The sequence below is a fragment of the Myodes glareolus genome, chromosome 6, assembly GCF_982192425.1.
Source record: "Myodes glareolus chromosome 6, mMyoGla1.1, whole genome shotgun sequence".
Classification (NCBI taxonomy): domain Eukaryota; kingdom Metazoa; phylum Chordata; class Mammalia; order Rodentia; family Cricetidae; genus Myodes; species Myodes glareolus.
Genome location: NC_142031.1, coordinates 45,632,427 through 45,639,519, shown reverse-complemented (window position 1 = coordinate 45,639,519; position 7,093 = coordinate 45,632,427). Strand labels below are relative to the sequence as shown.

Here is a 7,093-nt window from a genome sequence, read left to right as displayed (position 1 = left end):
AACTGTCCATTTTATAGTAAAAGTTTGAAAGAAGCATATAATTTTTATCCATACAGAAAGAAAACAAAACAAAACTAACAAGATCAAACAAAACACTATATTTAAAGGACACTAGGCGAATTATATCCTGCTGTCTCTAGGATGAAATGTTCTCTCAGCAGCATGTGTGTATCTCACAGAACTGGTGGAGACACCCGATAGACTTCAGTGTTTTGTATTATTGAGCTGAGCACACACTGACACTGTGTATAGGCCTAATAGACTTTACTGATTTTCATGTTTCTGTAGCATATCAGATTTAATAGATGGATTCTTAGCTGTCTGTCACAGTCCCAGCAGGAGTCAGCCCAAATCACGACACAGCATGGCCATGAAGGTTCCTGTTCAGGCCATAGCAATTTGGCTTTCAGGTAAGTTGCATGGGAATGAAAAAAATTTTAATCTCAGAGCAATCATCACTTCCCTTCTAATTCAGGAGATCCCTACTATAACATTGTTAAATGTATTAATTTTTGTTTGTTTTTCTGTCGTGTACCAGATGTGCGATTCAAGTGACACACTCTACATCCTTCCTGTCAGTATCACTAGGAGACAAAGTGACCATCACTTGCCTGGTAAATCAGGGCATTAGCGATATCCTTAATTGGTACCAGGAGAAATCAAGAGAAGCTCCTACACTCTTGATTTATTAGGCAAATAGTTTGCAATCTGGTGTCCCATGAAGGTTTAGTTGCCATTATTCTGGGAAAACTTTCACTCTAACCATCAGTAGCATGGATCCTGAAGACTTTGGAACTTAGTATTGTCTATAGCATCACAGAGCTCCTTACACAGTGATGCAAGTCATGACATAAACCAACCACAGAAGGAAGACAAGTTGGATTTTATGCTGTTCCAGGCACCCCCTTTTAATTTATGTGCTCAGAATGCTTGTATGATGTAGGAGAGTCTTCTATCTATCTGTTGCTTTCATTGATTAATTAATAAGAAAAACTGCTTGGCCTGATAGGTCCGAACATAGGTAGGTGGGGAAGACAGAACTGAATTGTGGGAGAAAGAAACAGAAGCAGAGAGCTGCCCACCATGAAGCTGCCAGGTTAGACATGCTGAATCTTTTCCAGTAAGCCACAACCTCGTGGTGGGATACAGATTATTAGAAATGGGTTGAATAAATGTGTAAGAGGTAGCCAATAAGAGGTTGGAGGTAATGGGCTAGGTAGTGTTTAAAAGAATACAGTTTCCTTGTAATTATTTCTGGGGTAAGCTAGCCGGGATCCAGGTGGGAATGCAGCCTGCTCCTTCCTTTTACACTTGTATTTCAAGAAACAGTTTTGCTTGAAAGTTCCCAGATATCTGCTTATTAATCCTTCTCTCTCTGGCTCTCTGCCAGCATTCTGTGTGCATCTACCACAAAGTGGTAATAAACTGAGTAACAATGTGGTCCTTGTGTAATACTGGGAGATGCATGGAGACTCTGCTAATGCTTCTATTTGCATGTGACATACCACAGGATAGATTCAATCTTTGCCTCATATGGTTTACCACAGATGCATACAGATGATGAAAATCATCTTTGACTTGAGATTTATGGGAGAATCTTTATTGAGCAACTCTACAGAAAACAAGAGAAAGATAAAGACTAACAAACAATATCCTTATAGAATTCCTCAAAGGCCTGTTTATGCGTGGACATCTAATACCTAAAGACACCAGAACCCACCAAAATAGCATCTGACCATTTGTTTTCTGTGTACATGATCACCAATAAGCAAAATTTTGCAACATTTTAGAATATAAAATCTACATCCAAAAATATGCAGAGCATTGCTTAATGACAACAGTGATGTACTGAAATATAAATTGAAAACTCCAACTTTATGACTGAGAGAAAAGAAGAGAGGGAAAGCACAGAGATGGTAGACTTAGAAATGTATTTAACTACAGGAGAAAAAAATTCTTCTTCTAGTTATGTTTCTGCTCATGTGATGTAATATAGACTACCAAAACCAGTTTGGAGAGGCAAGATTTTATTTGACTTATGTGTCCATGATGAGCTTACAGATCATCATTGAGGGAAGTCAGGACAGGAACTCTATCAGGAACTTGGAAACAGCATTAGTGGTCCTGGAGGAATGCTGATTGCAGGCTCTTCCTCATAGCTTGTTCAATTTTCTTTCTTATATATTCGAGGGCTATATGACCAGAGATGACACCGCTGCTAATGGACACGGCCCTCCCACATTAATTTTCAATCAAGGAAATGTTGAACAGATTAGCCTGTATGATATTTTTAATTAAATCTCAATCCTTTGATTTTACCAATAAAAATAGACAAGCCAGATAAAACGTTTCACAGACTTGCCCATTTATTGATTTTAATGAAATTTAAATCATTTGATTTTTACCAATACTCAGGAGTAAGATGCTGTGGTGAAATCCTGATAGGAGAGAGAGAGCCTTTTATTCATGATCCTAGAGAAGCTGGATAGGAGGGTGAACCTGAAGAAAATTCAGGTAGTTTTCCTCCTGGAGACTGGAAATAGACAAGAGTCCCAGGTAACCTCGGGTGCATGGGGGGGTAGGAGGGTTGTTGGAAGGGGAGAGGGTTAGAGAGAAGGGAGCAGGGGAAGAATGGGGAATGCTCAGGGGACTGGGAGGGGAGGAGGGAGGAAGGATAGATATGGGAAGAGGGAAGAATATATCTCAACTAAGGGAGTCAGTTTAGGGTTTACTAGAGACTTGATTATAAATGGGATCCCAGGTCCAAGGAGAGATCCTCAGATTTTTCTCTGGACAGAGGAGAGGGTGCCTGAACTGGCCTTGGCCCATAACCATACTGATGAATATTTTGCTTATCACCATAGATCCTTCATCTGGCGATGGATGGAGATGGAGACAGAGACCCACATTGGAACACTGGACTTAACTCCCTAGGTCCAAACGAGAAGCAGAAGGAAAGAGAACGTGAGCAAGGAAGGCAAGATCAGAGGGAACCTTCATCCGACGATGGATGGCGATACAGACGGAGACCCACATTGGAGCACCAGATGGAGTCCCCCAAGGTCCAAATGAGGAGCAGAAGGAGGAAGAACATGAAAGAGAGTGAGGAAGAGAAAGCATTTATTTGTTTTTTCCTTGGCTGTCATCCCTGAAAAAGCTTTCTCCTATGACAGTTCAAACAAAACTCCTCCATCTGAGAGGTTGTCCCTCCAAAATAATTGCTTCACATTTCTCTCTCTCTATTTCTCCTTCTCTCCCACTTTTTCTGTCTTCCTGAATCCCCCTTACATACTATTTTCTTTTGGTCAACTGATTGCTTACAAGGAAACTTCTCTATTGAAGCTAGATTGTTGCACAAATATATATGTAGAGAGATATAAAATTACAAGGTAGTTGAACATAAGCCAATTTATCAAAATAGTAAATGTAAGTAGGTCCATTGGCCTATGAACTTCTTAGCTGTTGGTAATTGACCAATTTGCACCTCTAGGCATGTGTTTCTTCTTGTGTCAAGTGGCATAATCTTAATTTTAAACAGTTATTTCACTTGTATCACTCTTGGACAGATGGGAAAATCTTACATCCAAAGTCATTACTGTAGTTTACAATTGGGTAAGAATTTTGTAGACTTTTGTCCCCTCAGGAGTTCACATAACAACTCTCACTATGATAGAAACTATCCATCAGGCCTCCCTAGCTCTTTGGTCAAGATTGACTTGATTTTTCCACATCAGTTCACAAATGTGTACAGTGCCTTTAGAAATAGCATGTCAACATAAAATTCTGGGGGGAAATTTTCTTAATTTACCTACTACAATTGTTATAATCACCATGACAAGTAAAAACTTCTATAAGAAAGGATGGAGGTATCTGAATTTATGGTTCTAGAGACTCAAAATCCATGATGCTGGAGAGAAGCCATGGTAGCTGAAAGCTCACATCTTCAACTACAAGCAGGAAATAAAAAACAAATTAGGAATGGTGCAAAGCTTTGAAAGAGGCAGTTTTCTGAGTTCATGACTAGCCTTGTCTACAGAGTGAATTCCAGAACAATCAGTTCTCCACAGGGAAATCTTTTCATGAAAATTCAAACCAAAGACAGACAGACAATCTGATATAAACATACAGAAAATGACAAGACAGAATTGAAAATGGAAAATATACAGGACAGAAAGAACTCAAGGACAATATGTTCATGCATGAAATCTCAACAAAATATCTCAATGTTGTTTTATCTCTCTTAGTTGAAAATTTTGTACAATCTCCTATTCTTTAAACCTGGGTGTTCTTCCAGAGTGAGATTTACTGTCTTATAGAATGACTGTTCCTATGATTTGCAGATAATATGCCTGAATTGTTGTCTTGGGTTCATTAAATATCAGAATTATTGTAATCTTAAGTCCTTAATTTAATGAATAAAATTCCTCAAATAGTGTGTGTGTGTGTGTGTGTGTGTGTGTGTGTGTGTGTATGATGATACACAAACTTTTCTGCCTCTTAGTTTTTTTGGAGACTGATACACACATGCAGAAAAGTAGGCTGGCATCTAATTCAGATTAATGTCTCCAGTTACTGATAAAGAGTGAAAAGTGAAAATATTATTTGTAATATATAAGAGAACCACGTATTTGAGCATTCACGTTTTCTGATACAGTGTTTAAATCTGCCATCACCTCTAAATGATTTCTGATGAGGAATTGTGGGAAATAGAAGCAAATAGTAGAAAGAGAGAAAATGGTGGATTCCAAAGTGAGGAAAATATATAACCCATTTAATCTGTGAGTATGAAAGCACATTCATTTTCATAAGGTGTTGGAAATCCAAAGTGACACATGTTGTTGGAATCAGGGTGTTTTATGTGCACCTACTATGTAATTCCTTTCTTTGTACTGCAGCAGTAACATTGTTAAAGCTGTATAGTATCATTTTTTACATTATTAAAATGGTCCTGATAAATTATCCTTTTAATTTAAAGGAATAATTACTCCAAACTCACAAACACTTCACAAGGAAAACACAGTATTTTTAATCATTCACAATTATTTGTGTGAGTTAAAGATTTAACAATCCTGTCTCTGCTGTGTAATATTTTGTGGCAGGAAATTTGTATGTATTATCCCCAATATATCTTTGAAATTTATTTTTCAAAATAGAGATTATTTACAATAGCAATGTTGTGTATAATTTTAAAATTTGAAAAGGAAGTGTAGTCTTTGGAGGCATGTATGTGGTCTGATCTTGGACAGCTGAGACTGTGGGCCTTGCCAAGTTGTTGAGTTGAATAAGCCTTGCAGCTGTGCTCAGCCCTAACTGGTTTCCAAAGATTTGCATGCACTCACTGCACAGCCTTGAGCACTTCTTCATATACTAGTGACATTCTGTACACTTGTCATTGCAGTCAGGACTCAGCACAGACATGAGGGCTCTTGCTCTGATCATTGGGCTCCTTCTGCTTTGGCATCCAGGTGAAAGCGCTGTAAAATGGGAAATTTTCTGTTACTCTGCAATTATTGTTGATTGACACTTGTGGCCAATCCTTCCATATCATGCTTAATTATGTGAATATTTATTATGTCTCCACTATAGGTGGCAGATGTGACATCCAGATGACCCAGTCTCCACCCTCGCTGTCTGTATCTCTGGGAGACAAAGCCACCATCACTTGCCGAGCAAGTCAGGGAATTAGTGGTTGGTTAGCATGGTATCAGCAGAAACCAGGGAAAGCTCCTAAGCTTCTGATCTACAAGGCATCCAGCTTGGCAGATGGGATCCCATCAAGGTTCAGTGGCAGTGGGGCTGGGTCAGATTATTCTCTTACCATCAGCAGCCTGGAGTCTGAAGATATTGCAACTTATTACTGTCAACAGGATGCTGAGTATCCTCTCACAGTGATACAAGTTTTGACATAAACCTCCGTGGAAGCAGAAGTGAGAGATTGGGTTTCCTCAGCTGCTCCTCCTCATGAGACACTTACTGAAAGTTTTTCTCAGATGTCACAGTATTTTAAGAAAAGTTTATAGTGTGTTATTTGTTTTTATAGAAGTGGCCAAACAGCACTCTCTGTAGCCTAAACATCCTCCTTTTTCACCTCCAGCACTACAGAATATCAATGTCATTTCTGCTTTAACAAAGGACACATTCAATTCTTGCAAGGAGTCTTGAGTTTTAGCCCCATTGTAGACTCATATAGAACAGTCAAAACTAATACAAACTTTCCAGCACACATTATTTAAATGTAAAAGGAGCAGTGGGCTGCTTCCCACCGCCAGCCACCCGGCTAGCTTTACCCGAAATAATTACATGGAAACTGTATTCATTTTAAACACTGCTTGGTCCATTATATGTAGCCTCTTATTAGCTAACTCTTACATATTGATCTAACCCATTTCTAATAATCTGTGTAGCACCACTACCAGGAGGATTCTAACCTGCAGCTGTCTCGAGAGGAGAGTCATGGTGACTGCCTCACTGCCTTCTTCCTCCCAGCATTCTGTTCTGTCTACTCCACCCACCTAAGGGCTGGCCTATCAAAAAAGGCCAAGGCAGTCTCTTTATTAACCAATGAAAGTAACAATAGATAGATGACCCTCCTCCATCTTTTAAATATAGAAAATTAGTTCCTAAGTGCAGTATTTAAAAGGCAAAGAAATATTATTGAGAGTAGTTTGCAGCAGAAAACGTTCCTGGATTTCTCACAACAGGTAGAGCACAGGTGTCAGAGAATGAGGAGGCTGTCTATCTGTAATCCTCTGCTGTGTCTTAAAATTCCGACAGTGGGTGTTGATGCTATCTGCTGTCTGCAGAGATTCACAGAGAATTCTAATGGCTCCTATGTCCTCTGGTCTACCTACAAAAACTGAATAATGTTGAACCACACTCCTATGACTTTTAATATCACTGTAGGAAGGAGAATATAGATTTTTCTATATGAAATCATAAAAGTCAGAAAGGTTGAACATGCTTCTAAAATTGGTATCAATGAAGAATTGATATATCAGTACATAGTTTAGAAACAACACAAAAACAGTGATCTATACTCTATTCATTTTAGGGTAAAATATATTTTCTATGTCTTTTTGATGTCTCATTCATC

At 38.7% G+C, this 7,093-nt stretch overlaps 1 pseudogene; it reads left to right on the top strand.

The window, feature by feature from the left end:
* The first annotated feature begins 364 nt into the window (after positions 1-364).
* Positions 365-5,909, top strand: LOC148121789 (immunoglobulin kappa variable 1-12 pseudogene; annotated as a pseudogene).
* The last annotated feature ends 1,184 nt before the right edge of the window (positions 5,910-7,093 follow it).